This window comes from Sminthopsis crassicaudata, chromosome 2, assembly GCF_048593235.1.
Source record: "Sminthopsis crassicaudata isolate SCR6 chromosome 2, ASM4859323v1, whole genome shotgun sequence".
Taxonomy (NCBI): domain Eukaryota; kingdom Metazoa; phylum Chordata; class Mammalia; order Dasyuromorphia; family Dasyuridae; genus Sminthopsis; species Sminthopsis crassicaudata.
Genome location: NC_133618.1, coordinates 681,547,627 through 681,564,514, shown reverse-complemented (window position 1 = coordinate 681,564,514; position 16,888 = coordinate 681,547,627). Strand labels below are relative to the sequence as shown.

The window sequence follows — 16,888 nt, the reverse complement described above, 5'->3', positions numbered from 1 at the left end:
TCTGCTCCTAATGGCTAACTCTTTTGAGGGGTTAATTCCCTTTCCGGATTGAGCCTTCCAGCTACGGGCCTCCCCAACCTCATGGGTGTTTCCTTTTTCTTGGTAAAAGGTGAATTCCACAAGAGCACCTTTCCATCATGAATTATTAAAGCCCCTTCCTATGCTCTATTTCCTATGTACACTCCTGGGACGTATCCTTCATTTTGTCTGTAACCTCTTCCCTAAATCAACCTGCCTTTTCCCAGAGGGAATGACCATGGCCAATTCTTCACATGACCAGATCCCAACATTCAGCACTTCTCCTAAAGCATCATTTTGGTGTCCACCATCATCGTGTTCACATCAACCACATTCACCCAACACTTTGTGTGGGGGGAGGGGACCTCGTCTGGTCCCGTCCAGGAGCATAGCACCATCTTCTCAAGCACGAGCTCCATTTGCCCAACTCCCACCCAGGGCGGGCTGCAGGCTGTGAGCTTCCTGTCAGTCTTGGGGACTTTCAGAGCAGCTGTTGCCACTCATCTGCCAAGAGGGTTGATGTCCACGTGGGGGAAGAGCTGCTATCAGCGCCAGGTGGGGAAGAGCTCCTCCACCTGACCAAGCAGTCCCCCTGAACATCTGATAGCGTTTCCCTCTGTCTCCACTGGGTTCATCCTTCGTGAACTTAGGTGAATAAGGGCGAATGCCACTGTAAGTTTGGAAAGGTTGACTCCCTCTCACCTGGAGCCCCAAGGAGCGACCCAGTGCTTCCAGTGGTGAATCAAACCAATTGCAGAGATTCTGTGTCAGAGAGGAAGCTGCTCATCCATCTCCTGTACCTCACCCCAAATGAACTTAGTGGACTTACCAAAGGGGAATGCTCTGTTACAAACATTATTATTAAAGCTTTTTATTTTTCAAAACCTATGCATGGATAATTCTTCAACATTAGCCCTTGCAAAACCCTGTGTTCCAATTTCTCCCCTCCTTCCCCACCTCTTCCCCTAGATGGCAAGTAGTCCAATAAAGTGTAACAAACTTTTAAAGGAGACCACTCTGCCTACGGCCCGAGGGGCTGGTGAGTGGGCTCCGGGTTTGGGAAGTGGTGCTCATGAGACTTTCTCGAGAAATCTCCTATTGTGAAAAGTAATTGAAGTTTGTGATTTGATTTTGGAGAGATAACATATCCAGTGTGTGGGGGGAAGCAACTAAGAAACCCCTAAACCTCATATGGGTTACCTTTGACCTCGGAGAAGTGATCTCTCTCACTGAAGATTGGATGAGATGATGGATGTCAGTAAAGTGTTTCGCAAACCTTTAATCACTACAGTTGTGCCAGCTAGTTTTATTTCCTATCTTTGGAATCTCCCTGGTTCTTTAAGTGGTGATTCCTTTAAAACTCAACTCAAATACCATCTCCTCCAGGGAGGCCACCTTGACCTCCCTGAGAACATTGGCCCTTCCTCTCTTAGGTATTTCACTGGTTTGTCTGAAGTAAGTAGGATAGGAATAATATTGTCCTGTCCTGAATTACAATTCATTGCCTGTACTTTACTGCCCATATGAGTGAAAGCTGGTAAGGGCAGAAATCTGGAACTCAGTCCTCTGAAAGCAGAAGAACTCAAGAGAGAGAAAGAAGGAGGGAAGGAAGGAAGGAAGGAAAGGAAGGAAAAAAGAGGAAGGGAGTGAGGGAAAAGGAATCAGATGTATGTTTACTGGAATCTAGGGAAGCTATCCTGTTGCAAGTGCCCTCCAGTTCACTTGCATTTGAGCAGATCTGAGTCCAGAGGGAGCAAGCTTCGTTTTCCTCTGAGGAAATCATCCAGACTCCAGGAGCACAGGCCATCAAAGAATAGCCACTTAAATTTGCCCTAAATTCCCAGGCAGAACTGCTCCCTCCAACAGGTTCCATGCCTAGTAGCACTTTAACTTTGAGCCACAGTCGGAGCCATTGAATCCCAGCATCTGTGAGGTGGCAGGGACCTTCACACCACCTAGTATAACCCAAACTAGAGTAGCCATCACCTTCGGTTTCTTTGGAGCATGCCCAGATCGCCTAATAGGGAGGCACCCTGCCTTCCCTTCCTTACCCTATAGATGGGGGCAGTAGCCTCCTTGGATTGGCTCTTAGCCACAGGCCAGAGAAGGCTGATGAGATGGTCTCTTTCAGGCTCACACGCTTTCCTGCTATGCCCAAAGGATGAAGGTCCTAGCTCACCTATAGCACGGGAACCAGGAATTGAAACAGTGATGAGGGAAGGAGCTCCTTCCCCTGCCTTCTTCCTTTTATCCTGGTTCTGAGAAATGGGTCTGTGGACATGGATTTCTGTTCTCTTGTTTGCTCTTAGTTTCAGGTGCCCAAGGGGGGGATCCTCACTGGATGTAGGAGACACGGTGGCCTGGGAGCCAGGACTGTGGGCCTGCTATATCCAGCCAGCCTGGCAAGGGTCAGAGGTGCCCGGGACTTGAGCCTCCCTCATCCTTGGGAGAATACCTTGGATGGAGACAAGGGGCTAGGCCCACCAACCCTTTATTAGGACCAGAGTAGCCTGGAGGAGGGAGGACACGTAACATACCTGGCCTTCAGACCGGATGGTCACTGTTACCTCTATGAGGAGGTGGGGGGAACATTCCTCCCACTGTTGTTTTTCCACAGGAACCTAGCTTGCTCCTGTGTAGCCCCTGCCCTGCCTCCCTCTCCATGGTTTCTATTTCTGCTCCGGCCCCCCAGGGACAGTTAGAGCAAGGTTCAGCCTCCTTTCAAATACTTGGAAACAGAGCTGGGACTCTCCAGCCTCCTCTTCCCTCAGATGAAGGCCCTCCCTTGCAGATGCATTTCCTGCACGCTCTCCAGCACGTTCTCCAGCGGATCCTCACCTCCCTGACAGTACTCCTGATGGTCCAGGGCCCAGCCCCTTCTCCTTCCTGGGTCTTTTGTTTCCCTTAGTTCAGTCCCAGATCACAGAAGAGGTCTCCACTGCCACACCACTTACCAGACTTGGTCTCCCTTGTCCGTTCTGGTCCACACACTGAGTGCTCACTGAGTTCGGCCACCATTATTCTGTGCCAGCCTCGGCCTTTCCAACAACAAAGGTGGCCATTTTTTGCACAGCCTGGCTCTCTGAGCTCAGCCCTTCCCCCTTCTCCCCCCCACCAGAGAAATCCGGGCTAAGTGGAGCCCACATTGATTGCATGGTCTCACCGGGCAGCGGGAGGGATTTCCAGCCTCTCTCCATTAGAATCACTTACAGAAACAGCCCAGAAATCCCTCGCCCTCTCCATCTCCACCTGGGAGCATTGAGTAGCAAAGCAAGGGGGGGGGGGGGGACTGCACCGAGGAGCCCCACAGGGCTGGCCGCGCACTTAGCTAGCCAGCAGTGATTAGGAAAACGCATTATGTCTTTTGGAGAACTCCGGCCCTCTAAATGTCACAGTCCCCACACCTGTGCATCTCTCAGTTTTTGTACGTCATGCCCCGAGATGATGCTTATTTTAAAGTAGACATTTAAGACGCAAGAAGCCGCGTGATCAGGCTTAGCTCCGCTAAGCATTTTTCTAAAAGAAATGGGGCCCGGGAAGAGATGATTGCATTTGAAACTCGGAGCTCACACACAGAAAGAGCATGGATTTTTTTTTCTCCTAACAATAGAAACCAAAGTGGATTGAAATAAGCCAGGATTCCTGGTCAGAAAGCAGAGTAAAGCTGCCGAGAAGCATGTTCCTTCTCTTGGAGGCCACTGGGCCGGGAAATCGGCCTAATCCTGTCCACTCTCCCCCATTTGTCTTCCTAGCTTAGGAATTGTGAATGTAGAGGCGGGCTTTGTACACCAAAGGCTTCCCAGCATTACAAATTCATGAAGCAGATGGGAGCGGCTGGCAGAGTGACATCAGATCCAAAAAGAGAAACTGCCTTTATTCCACAGGCTTGGATACCGGGGCCCACTTTCCCCCTCTTCATTCCCTCTGCTTAACTCCAACGCAGGCTTCAGGGAGGATCGGGGGGCTCTCCTTTACTCTGGTCTGGGGGTCTCTCCTTTACTCTGGTCACTGGCTTCTAATACCAGACAGTGGTTCAGGAATTGGCTCCCACGCCCATCCTCCAATTCTTCACAAAGACAGCAGGGGGCTTCCAAAAGTCCGACTTCTCCCCCAAGCAGGGAATTGTGTCATTGACCAACAAGGAAAATAGCAGCTACAGAGGTGGGAGGGTGCACTGACCTCCCTGTTCAACTCCCTCTCATCACATGATCCCCACCGGTGAGGGGCTCCACGTTGGAAGCATCCCATTCTAAGCCAGCGACGTAGCATGTTTTTCCTGTTTGAAGCTTAAAGTGGTTCCGGAAGCTTTTGGTCCTTGCCCCCCTTGGCAGACCCACCCAACGAGGAGCCTTCTGCTCTTTCCCAAGGCTCTCCTGTAGCCCAGGCCTAGCCCGCCCATCCTGCTTGGGAAGCATGGAGTCAAGAAGACGGGGCCCGGGACAGCGCGTCCGGGTGACCCTGGAGGACGGGGTCCGCTGCGCCTTTTTGTCCATGAGATGGGAGTCGCTAGCGGTCTCATGTTGGCCACAGCTCGAATTACCCAGGGGTAAGAACCTCACCCTCCATCTGGAGGAGAGCGCCAAGGCTCTCTGCCCCGCCCTTCCCAGTCAGGGAGGGCACGGGACTGACTACAGCCTGTCTGGCACAGGCAGAATTCCCAGTCAGGGAGGGCACGGGACTGACTACAGCCTGTCTGGCACAGGCAGAATTCGCATTCCTGCCTCCTGCCTCCAAACCAGCCTCTCTTACACAGCACGCGGAGGCCCCTCTGTGGGGTTCGGAGAACTGGGGAGGCTGCTTTGTGGACTCGCTGTATTGTCGTTGAGATCCGAGTTCCAGCAGGAAAGGGCCGAGGCCCGGAGCCCTATGGGGGATGCCCCGTGGCTCCTGCTCTGCCCTGGGCTGCTGCTTCCTGGCAGCTGCTGGGCCGGAGATCCGGGCTCCTGGGAAGCTGCCTGCCGGCGCTCTGGGGCTGAGGCCTTTGCTGAGGAGGATGCTGCCCTCTGCTGGCTGAGCTGCTGATGGTCAGCCTCTGTGGGCCTGAATTCTGTTGCAGGGAAAGCCGGGAAGAATGGACCTCGGGGTGTAGGTGCTGAAAGGCCAAGGCCACGGGGATGAGCCGGCAGGCGCCCCTGGGCCATCGGCCTCTTGTTTCAGCTGGAGAGGCCACTAGCCTTATCCAGTTATCCCCACCCCCTGCCAGCCTGGCCAGCCGCCCCCCACCCCCTGTCCTGGCCCGTCCTCCCGCCCTTCAGCCCTCCCCTCCTGCTCACTCATACCAAAGTGGCTGCCAGCCCAGAACCAGAGTTAAAGGGCAGGGATGTGTCCGTGCCCTTGGGGTGCCAGGCTCTGGGGAGGGGAGAACATGTCCAGCTCCCCTGCCTGGCCTCTGGCGTAGACATTGTAGTGTAGACCCCGGGATAGTGGTTAGTTGTCTGGAGGAGGAGGAAGTCCTCTGGGGCGGCTGGGCTGCTCTGTGGGCAGCCAATCTTTCCCTTCCCCTCGCCAGGGGGAGCCATGGCCGCTGCAGCTGACAGTGAGGAGAACCCGCCATTGCAGAGGAGGTCCTGGCGGCCCTGCCTCTGGAGCCCAGGGGACACGCTGAAGGCCTCCAGGGGGGCTGGGAGATGAGGCATGAAGGGGCCGGAGGCAGCAGCATCCTTCCTTGGCCGCCCCAATCTGACACAAGGCCTTCTCTGCAGTCAGAAAGAGGGAGGACCTGGATCTGAATGGAGTCACCGCAGTTTCCTGCCCTGTAGAATGGGCCTCCGGGCTCAGGGCATTAGTGAAGGCAATGACCCTCCCCTTAAGGAGGGGATCCAGAAAGCTGCCTGGCCTGCAACTTGGGAAATGGGGACCCACTTCCTGTTGGCCTCTCCCACACATGAGCTCCTGGCAAAGTGCTGAGGGGTTCTAATACCCCCATTTCATGGATGAGGAACAGGAGACCCAGACCCAACAAGGAGTGAGTGAGGATTTGAACCCTGGATCTGCCTGACCTCAAGTCTGGCTCTGAACTCATCAGAGCTACTTAACTGCTAAAGAGGCAGTGGCCTTGGAAGCCTGGCAAGCCCCAGTGCGGGGGGGAGGCACCTTGGTTGTGGGACCTGGGCAGGGTTGGAGAAGGGGCTGGCCATAGCGCACCTTACTGGGCATTGCTGTGAAGCACTCAGAAGAAATCGAGGGGCTCCCTGGGGGACATGTGGGAAAGTTTGGGGCCTCAGGAGCTCAGGCCAGGGAGATGTGATCATGGCTAGCCAGGAGATGTGAAGGCCAGACCTGGGGGAGGCAGCCGGGCAGTCAGAAGGCCCCCGAGGAAGGAGACCACTGGAGCCCATGACTGACAGCGGGTGGGAGGACCTTTCCCACGCTCCTGCCGCTTACCTCATCGGGAACCAGCCTACTGGTAGTTGGTTAGTGGCCGTCCTTCATTTTCCAGAAGGAACAAGATGACATCTCCACGTTGGGACCTTGTATTTATTGAGATCGATGCTCCGTGCAAAAGACGCACAGCAAAATACAAAGTCTTATTGGTTGCCATGTGACACAAGCAGAAATGATGTGTGAGCAGGAAAGGAAAGCTCTGCCGACCTGGCCCAAGATGGATGGGCTCCTCAGCTTAGGCAGGAGGAGATGGGCTCCAAGAACATATGGAGAGGGGCTTTCCATACCGTGCACCTCCCATGCTTGTTTGGTCGTAAAATCTGAGCAAAACAAGATGGAGACGCCTGTGTCGGCAGGGGTCGGGAATGGAAGATATGGAATAGAATCGGCAGAGCTTAGAGTTAGCAAGGAAAGAGAAAAGGAAAAAAGAGATCTCACGATGAACCATGAGAAAGGAAGTACTCCATGAGGTGGGAGAAAGCCACTGACTGGCAGCTTAGACTAACCAGACTTAGCTAGAATAAGGAGAAAGGTGCCATTAAAGAGGAAGCACTATGAGGAGGAGAGAGGGGGCTCAATGCTGAAGAGAACTGAGCAAAGATTGTTATCCTAACGAGATCCTTTCTAGGGGTTTCTCAAGCACAAGACAGGAAATCAAGAGGGAGGGCCAGAGCTAGATGGGAGGCACCTGGCAAACCAGGCCCCAGACCTGGCCAAAAGAGTCTAGGAAAGCCAGCTTCCTTTTTGTTTGTAATGATGGCTGAGAGAGTTTACAACTGTCTTCACTTATGGTAACAAAACAGCCTGGGAAAGCTAAGTTCTATCAAGGGTGTCTCAAAGGTTGTTGTGAACGTCTTTAAAGATGTTAATTAGATTGGAAACAGCGCGGATGAATTAACAGTAACATTATTGGACAGGAATAGGATTTGGGGTTCTTCCTGACTGGGGAAAAGAATAAGTCACATCAAAAGGATGAAGAGAACAGCAGTGAAGGCTGAGCAGCAGATCCCAGGTAAGCCATTGGAGCTCTCTATTTGCTAAAATAAGCAATGCCTTGATTTGGCTTAAAGTTAATTCCAGCCCTCTAGATTGGGAAGAATCAACCAGGGGAGAGCCTTTCGGAATCTGGTGGCTGGAGTGGAAATGAGGGGGGGTTTGCGGTGGAAGGGTGGGGAACAATCGCTCCTCCCTCCTAGAGCTGGTGATGGAGAACAAAGCTGGGCAGAGTCTGATAGGCCCCCTGACTTTCATGAGAACAGGCTCCAATAGGGTCCCATGGCCTGAAGTTCTGTAAGGGAAGCAAGCCCAGGAGGAATGGAGACCTCTTAAAAATTCAATTCTGAAGATTCAAAGGAAAAAACAAACATTCAGGAGGGTGGCCAAAGGGGAGAGGTAGAGGAAGCCCACGTCACGGTATAAACTCACCAAGCAAGAGAGATATTTAAAAGCTATGTTTAGGAGATGGCAATACGATCAAGTAACAGGCAGTTACCCAGCAATGACCAGTGACAATAGAGATCTAAAATGCAGACTCAGCAAGGGGCAGCTAAGAGGAACACCAAAGAATTCTAAAAATGATAGCTGGAGGAGGAGGGATGGATGGTTCCAGAAGGGCTGGGGAGGAGATGCTTGGAGGAAATAGGATGATTGGGCTGTCATGTTGGTGGTCTCTGAGGAGCCAGAGGCAGCCATGGGGGGAGAGCTAGCAAATGCTCCCCTGCTAGGAGAATGGGCTTCCTTCCCTTCCAGCCCTGAGTAAGTGGTCCTTGGGGATCCTCCATCAAGTTGACGTCCTCCCACTTTCCTCCATGTTTGCCATTGTGCTCCCAGATGAAAATGTCCCTCCCTTTGGGTGGGACGGGTGCTAGACCCCCTCACCCAAACAGACTACTCAGAGGCATCTTCAGATACAGACAGGAAGGAAACATGTATTTGGTCCTTGCAAGGAGAGGTCCAAACACGCCAATTGAACAGACACAGAGCTTTTCAGCTCGAATTTCCCAGCATTGTCTGGTGAGCAGGAAATAGTGAATTGGTTAAATCACAAAAGAGTTGTGTTCATTGGATGGATTGAAAAGGAAGTAACCATTGACCAATGGTCAGCAATGCTATGGTGGGACACAGTAACTTCTTAAAGCTTAGGCCTAGAATCTTACCTTTTCTTTCCTATAGTCCTCTGAGACTAGGGATCACGTGATTTCCTGAAACTTAGGCTAGGTTCTGACCCACTCCATCTCAGACTTTTGGAGAAATCCTCACCTGGTCCCCTTCACCTTAAACAAGGTGGCGACTCTTCAAGTGGTACTGAAGTGACTTTCTTTCCTTGTCAGGAAGAAGCCCAACCGGCTATTCTCAGATATAGCCAGTTCCCAGGCTATCCCGATTTGAGGATGAAACTCTTGTCTCTCCTTCAAACCCCAGTGCATCCTTATACTACCTTTGAGCTGTTGATTAGTATATCTTTAGGCAGGTCTGGGACTTGGTCTGTCAGGTACCTTCCATCTGGCTCTTTGATTCTCCCTCTGGTTCCACCTTTACTTCCTTAGCTGAGAAAACCCCAAGGCTGTATTTCCCCCATACCTTTCTTTAGCTAACTCTTATTAGTCTGCTAACTCTTCTATGACTTCTATGACAGTCAATGGCTTACTCCCACCTCACCTTTTCCTTTCTCCTGCTTAGTTGTGAGTTTCCCTGTTCCTCAGTTCCCTCAGTTTCCTGAGTTTCATGTTCTCCTTCTATTCATATTTACCATTCCTGATATTTGTATCCCTTCATTTTTGTCCCACCTAGTCCCCCAAGTAAATCTACCTTTTGCCAAAGAAAAGGGCCCTTGTGAATTTGAACTAGTTTATACTATTACCTCATCAACATCACTTCACCAGGCTGAGCTGGCAAGATTATGAATGAAGAGATGCAGCCTGTGGTGGCCCCTGATCTTCTTCCAGCTCATACACAAAGAGACTAGCCAACGTTAACTTGGGGGAAACAGCCTCTCTAAACTGGGAGCTGTTTGGGGAACACAAACAGGAGAGTAGAACTGGGCACCCCCCTGGGCATAACTGGAGGGGGGGCTTTTCTAGAAGCTTTCTCACAGGGGCTATTTAAGAAAATAAATAGCCAGAGGCTGAGTCTTACCTGGGGCCAAGAGGACAGCCTCAAGGGCAGGAGATGAAAGATGGTTCTGAGCCTTTAGGCAGGCAGAGGCTAATGACAGGGGTCCCCGGGTGGCTATTACAGTATATTTCACAGCCACTTGTCAGCCATTAATGGGAATAGGGGCCAGCCCAGTCTGTGAGAGCTGGAAAAACCTTTAGATGAGCTTTGAGTCTCTAGAAGCTTTGGGGTAACTTTGTGGCTCAGCTCCAGGGGAGTCAGGTTAAAGTAGAAGCAGCAGCAAGAGATAAAGAAACAACAGCAGTAACAAGAGATACAGTAGCAATAATAGCAGCAGCAGCAAGAGATACAACAGCAACAACAGTAAGAGATACAATAGCAACAATAGCAGTAAGAGATACTATAGCAACAATAGCAGTAAGAGATACAATAGCAACAATAGCAGTATGAGATACAGTAGCAACAATAGCAGTAAGAGATACAGTAGCAACAATAGCAGTAAGAGATACAGTAGCAGCAGCAGCAGCAATAGTAGCTTTAAAAAGAGATACAACAGCAACAGTCAAAAGAGATACAGTAGCCACAGCAGCAGCAACAACCCCTATTCACCCCTCTTCTCACTTCACCATCAGAATTGACATTCTATAAAAGAGATGGGGACATCCTAGCAGAGGAGCATGCCAGAGGTCAAAGGGGAAGAGAATACTTCTCCCAAGACACTGATTAAGTGACTATTGCGCACTTAGCTCTGTGCTCACCCACGTGAGAGAGGAAGATGAACACTCCTGACCTCTGTCCTTGTCCCATCTCTCTCCCTTTCCCCACAAAGCATTAAGTATTCTCTGTATGCCAGGCACTGGGCTAAGAGCCTGGGATGTAAAACCAAGGAACAAAATAGAATCTTACAATCTAATAGGGGGAATGATAGCTCAAAATGGGAAGTGGAGAGGAGGGTACCTAGATCGTGTAGGTTGAGGAGGTATCAAAGGGATAGGAGCAACCCTAAGATTCTGCTTAAAGACCTCTAGGGACAGAGAGCTTACCTCCCCCCCCCAAGGGAGCTCACTCCACACTGAGATAGCTCTTACGAGGAGGAAGCTGTCTCATTTTCCCAAGTCTAAAACAACCTCTGCAACATCCATCCTATGCTTCTGGTTCAACTCAGCTCCATCCAAAAAAGGAGACAGGCCCTGCGTTCAAGGAGCCACATTCTGGTAGGGCAACACATGAGCATATATAGGATCATTTCAAGGAGAATCAATACAAACAGGTACAAAGGTGTAGACCGCCCACTCTGCCTGGCCTCTGCAGTCTCATAGAGGAGTAAAAGAAATCAGGTCTACACAAGCTATGCAAGGTCTGTCTTCAATTCTCTGTATCTGCAACAGGTCTCCATAGGGGTTCCTCCCCTGGAACTGGAAATGAATTAAGCTGCTCCTCAAGTAAGATATCTGTGCTCTGGAGGGCTCTTTTGTGTAGCCATCAAAGTTGTCCATGGAGAGGAGAGAGAAATATTTGCAAGTCAGTGTGGAGTGAAATAGAGATATACTGTACAAAAGCAAGTTGTGTTCCCGTTGTACGGGAAGGGGGGCGTCGTTCCTTCAAGGCTATGGGCTGCTGAGATCATCTCCAACTCTGAGATTCTGTGATGATCTTAAAGATGTTTTTTCTCTACCTCTATATCCATATCTCTATCTCAGCAAACATCCTTACCTGGGAGAAGGAAGCAGTGACCGTGCTAGTTAGGCAGCCTCCGGTTTATTCTGCAGCAAACATCCTGACCTTGTAAAGGGGATAGAGAGCTGGCTAGGTGGTCAGGAAACCTGGGTGCTCGTCCTACCTTGGACATGTCCCGGCTGTGGCGCACTGGGCGCATCGTCAAACCTCTCAGTGGGCCGGCTCACTTTGGAAGCGGTACAGAAGGTGCCGGTCCAACAGAGATTTCCTCACCTCGAATTCCTTGTTCCCATGCAGTTTCATAAATAAATAGATGTATTTCTATCTAGGGATGTATACACGTATATTTCACACATGCAGGTATATACATACATATGTATGTTGTTTATATACATTTAAAGTATGCTAATTTATATATAAAGGATATACTCAGATCCTATAGACTTTATGTGCATATCTGTATATAGAGTATATATTTACTTCAGTTTTTAAAAAATTTTTATTGTATCTGACCCTTTATGACTCCATTAGGAGGTTTTCTTGGTAAAGATTTGGAGCAGTTTGCCATTTACTCCTTCAGATTATCTTACAGGTGAGGAAATTAGGGTAACCAGGGGGAAGTGACTTGCACAGGATCATACAACTCCTAAGTATCTGGGGCTGGGTTTGAACTCAGGAAGATGAGTTTTTCCTACTCCAAGCCTGATACTCCAACCACTGGGCCACCTAGCTGCTCAGAGATTGTGTATAAGTTATGCTTACACACATACATGTAGACTAGGTCTACACAAATTAAATATGTCTGATTTAGCTATATGTATACATGTAGACAAGCGTACACATATATACCTGCCTTTTGTTTTTAAAGAAACATGCCCATTCCACTGTGGGGAGCCCTCACAGCTTAGGGTAGACATCCATTTAACTCCTTAATGTCTGTGAGGCCGGTTGGTTACCTTCCACCAAGAAGTGGCTGCTGGGAGGGCTACAGCTTCCTGGAGTCACAGGTGAGAGCTGAGTGACAGCCAAAGACACCAAAGGGAGATGAGCAAAGCTTCACAGTGGGGGTGTTAGCCCTTTGGGAACACACAACACACACACACACACATGCACAGAAAAAATATTCAGTATGCATGTAGCTTATATTTACAAACATACACAGACTATACACACACATCAAGTACACACAAATATACATAGTGACTATACATACACACACTCATACAGAGAGACAACATGAACACACACATACATATTAGACTGTATATAATAAATTTAGGCTGTATATGTACCATATAAACACAGATCATACACACACATCAAGTACACACAAATATACATAGCGACTATACATACACACACACTCATACAGAGAGACAACATGAACACACACATACATATTAGACTGTATATAATAAATTTAGGCTGTAAATGTACCATACACAGATCATACACACACATCAAGTACACACAAATATACATAGTGACTATACATACACACACTCATACAGAGAGACAACATGAACACACACATACATATTAGAGTGTATATAATAAATTTAGGCTGTATATGTACCATACAAACATAGATCATACACACATATCAAGTACACACAAATATACATAGTGAGTATATACCCACGTACACTCATACAGATAGACATATGAACACACACATACATATTAGAGTGTATATAATAAATTTAGGCTGTATATGTACCATACAAACATAGATTATACACACATTTAGACATGAAGGTAAACATGTAAAACAGACCATACCCATATAGAACACACATTTACCCATATATACATAGACTGCATACATACAATATAAACACTATGTAGAAATATACATATGTACAGACTTCACATATACATAGAGACTATGACATGCTCCACAGATACACAATATGCTGCACATATTATATACACAAGTATAAGCTACACATGTGATCTAAAAATCAACTATATATACACATACACATAGATTCTTTATAGAAACAACACATGAACAAATATATATATACATAGTACACACATCTCTATAGATAACATTTGCACACACATATGGACTGTCCATACACAGTTATTTATAGATAGAAACATGCATCCATGCTCTGATGTATACAAAGTTTGAGAAAGTTCCCACAAGGTGAGCGCTTACAGGGAGCTCGGAAGTGAGCCAAGGACACTCTCGAGGTCTCTCTGAAGAAGTCTGGAATCGATCATGGGACAGAGGAGCCCGACCAGCATGGCGCGGCCCAATCGGAGGGGGCCTGCTGCTCTGTGAGTGAAGCAGAATTGCGGCAGCTCAGAAGTGTGAGACTCACCAATGTGCAGACGTCTCCCCTCCAAATGTTCATGTGGACTACTTGTGCCCAACCTGGGCTCGGACCTTCGGAGCTCCTACTGGACTTTTAGCCAGTTGGGCACACTTTTCCCTGAGCCGGCCTCATGATGTTGCCGGTGCCCTTTAAATACAAAGTATGAACAACAAGCAGAAGGGCTGTCGTGAGGATCAGGGGAGATTATTGTAAAGTGCCTGGCACTCTGTAGGTGCTCCTTCCCTTTACCCATGCTCTCCCCTACCGCCATCTTTTTGATGGATTGATTGAGTGCAAAGTAAAGGTAGGTAGAAAGGCAAACTGAGTGTAAGTGGCTGGCTCATCACCGAGCTTCCCAAAAGGGCCAAAGGGTGGGCAGTAATCCTAAATATTGCCTCGTTAGGGCAGAGGCAGGGAGAGAAAACACCCAGAGAAGGGAGGGGCATGGGGATGGGGGAGAGGAAAGGGGTAGTGTCTCAGACTGGCATGCTTGACTCCGATGAAGGGAGAAAACATTTGGACAGCTGCCCCACGGGCTCCTGTCTGCCCCAGCCTCTGACCTTTCCTGGCGGTGGGGGGATGCTCAGGGACCATTCTGATGACTGAGCCAGAACAAGAGCAAACATCCCTTGGCTCTGAATTTGAGGTCCAGAGGGGCTCAGAGCAGAAGCAGCTGCATCACTGGGACCTTAGCAAAGAAGAGAAAGCCCACCACTGCTGATTGCTAGCTTGGCCACAAGATGGAGGCCTTGTACCTCCTTTGAGAAGCCTGATTCAGGCCTGGCAGCATCACTGCCGTGCAGCAAGCTTGGAGACTGGGACCCTGAGGAGCAGGAGGAAAGTGTGAAGAGTGGTTGGGATTTTTGAGGTAAAGCCTCCCAAGCATCCAAGATTTTTCCTTGCTCTTTCCCCCTTAGATGAAAAAAGTCAATTCAGAAAGGGAAGAACCTGTGAGCCAATGGGGAGTCAGACAGAGACAGAGAGGGAAACGTGGAATATATGGGCTCAGGGAGGACTAGGACCTCTGGTGAGAGGGTCTGCCCAGTCATTTCAGGGCTGCTCAGCCACCTTTGGGACCCACCTGTCTCTTAGCTCTTACCTGTGGCTCCAAGAAGCCATTGCATGCACATGGTCACCCCCAGATAAGCTGTCCTGGTAGATAGAAACTGAAGGCACTCATCGGGGAGGTAGGGAGTTGTGGACCCCAGGCTGAGAGGATGGGAATAATTTGGTCCAATAGGCCTTGTAGGTGGCTAAAGCGGCCATTGCAGAATCCCATATCAAGGTCATTGGCTGTTCCCTAGGCCATTTGCAATTGAGTTTGTCCTGCCACTGAGCTCTGGTGATCTTGGGAGAGAGAGTTAGGCCTGCAATTTTGCGCAACTCTGCCTCACTTAATTCAATTGAAGCATAAGTCAAAGGACATCATCCATCCCATATTGCCACTTCTATCTATCTCAAAAGTCCTGTGGCGACAGGTGAGTGACAAAGTAGCAGGTGTGGATACAGTGGGAGCTGTAATTACAACCCTGCACACAGGCAGCCATAGGGTCATCTCACTTGACTGAAGTAGCAGTGGGACGTGGCAGCCCCCTGAGCATTTAAATATCCTTTTAAAGGATCATATCTCTGGGATTAAGAAGGGGTTAGAAATGTGCCCTAAAATTATCTGCTTCACTTGACCCTGGCCTGATTACTACAGTAGGTGGGGAGCACACCTGGAGGTACAAAAACTTTTGCAAAAGTGATTCTCATTATCAGCACATGAAATATATGCCCACTTATGGATAACCCAAAATCCAGTAGAGCTGAAAAACAAGCAGCTCTTGTTGTGAGAGAACTCAGCAGGTCTCACATCTGAATTGCAGCCCTGAGTGGAACAAGGCTGGCAAATGAAGGCCAGTTTACTGAAGTAGGAGCTCATGTTTTCCAGGAGTGGCTGAAGTGAAGGGGGATATCCTGAAGCTTTTGCAATCAAAACTTATTTATCAATAAGCTTGTATGCCTTCCCAAAGGAGTAATGACAATGCAATAGTAAATAACAATGCGATATTAAATGACAATGCAATAGTAAATAACAATGTGATAATAACTGACAAAGCAATAGTAAATGACAATGTGATAGTAAATGACAATGCAATAGTAAATGATAGAGATAGTAAATAACAATGATAGTAAATGACAATGTGATAATAACTGACAAAGCAATAGTAAATAACAATGTGATAGTAAATAACAATGTGATAATAACTGACAAAGCAATAGTAAATGACAATGCGATAGTAAATGACAATGCAATAGTAAATGATAAAGAGATAGTAAATAACAATGATAGTAAATGACAATGTGACAGCAAATGACAAAGTGATAGTAAATGACAATATAATAGTAAATAACAATGTGATAGTAACTGACAAAGCAATAGTAAATGACAAAGAGACAGTAAATAACAATGTGATAGTAAATGACAATGTGACAGCAAATGACAATGCAACAGTAAATGACAATGCAACAGTAAATGACAATGTGACAGCAAATGACAATGCAACAGTAAATGACAATGCAATAGTAAATGACAATGTGACAGTAAATGACAATGCAACAGCCATTTCCAGGAAAACGCCATGTTACTATCATCAGTGCCTATGTTCCCACCATGACAAAGCCTCATGAGATCAAAGAAAAGTTGTATAAAGACCTGGAGACCCTCATTACTGACGTACCTAAAGAGAACAAGCTTATAATTGTGGGTGACTTTAGTGCCAAAGATGGTACAGATTATCAGATATGGCAAGTAGTGCAGACATGGACAGACCCAGACAGAGATACAGACACACGGACACACAAAGACAGAATAAGAGAATATTGAACATGAGTTATATCACCATCATCATATCTAATAATAATTAACCATTGTTTTTTTTTTTTTTTTTTTTGAGGCAACTGGGGTTAAGTGACTTGCTCAGGGTCACCCAGCCAGGAAATGTTAAGTATCTGAAACAAGATTTGAACTCAGATCTTCCTGACTTCAGGGCTGGTGATCTATCTACTATACCATCTAGCTGCCCCCTATTGTCTTAACAGAGATAGACATGATTAAGAGGAGGAAACAAGAATATAGAAAATACAGGAAAGATTTTAACATCACCAATAATTGCAAGAGTGTGGTTACCAAGGTAGAACCAGACATCCTGAGAATGAGGTCAAGTTAGTCTGAGGAAAAATTGCTGTGAGGAAAAATATGGCTAGTGGAGGTGAAGGAATTCCAGCTGATCTATTAAAAACACTAAAAGATGATACTATGGAAGTAGTACACGCAATATGCCAGCAAATTTGGAAAATTCAACCTTGATCCCTGGACTAGAAAA

The 16,888-nt window shown here is 47.9% G+C and overlaps 1 long non-coding RNA gene across 1 annotated transcript in view; it reads right to left on the bottom strand.

The window, feature by feature from the left end:
- Positions 1-3,593: 3,593 nt before the first annotated feature.
- LOC141559103 (uncharacterized) overlaps positions 3,594-16,888 on the bottom strand; it is a 30,557-nt gene continuing 17,262 nt past the window's right edge. Inside the window, exons 2-5 of the long non-coding RNA XR_012487225.1 lie at positions 13,361-13,480; positions 12,043-12,207; positions 11,230-11,293; positions 3,594-5,110 (exon numbers count right to left, since the gene is read on the bottom strand). This is a non-coding gene — a long non-coding RNA (uncharacterized LOC141559103). The remainder of the gene's footprint in view (positions 5,111-11,229; positions 11,294-12,042; positions 12,208-13,360; positions 13,481-16,888) is intronic.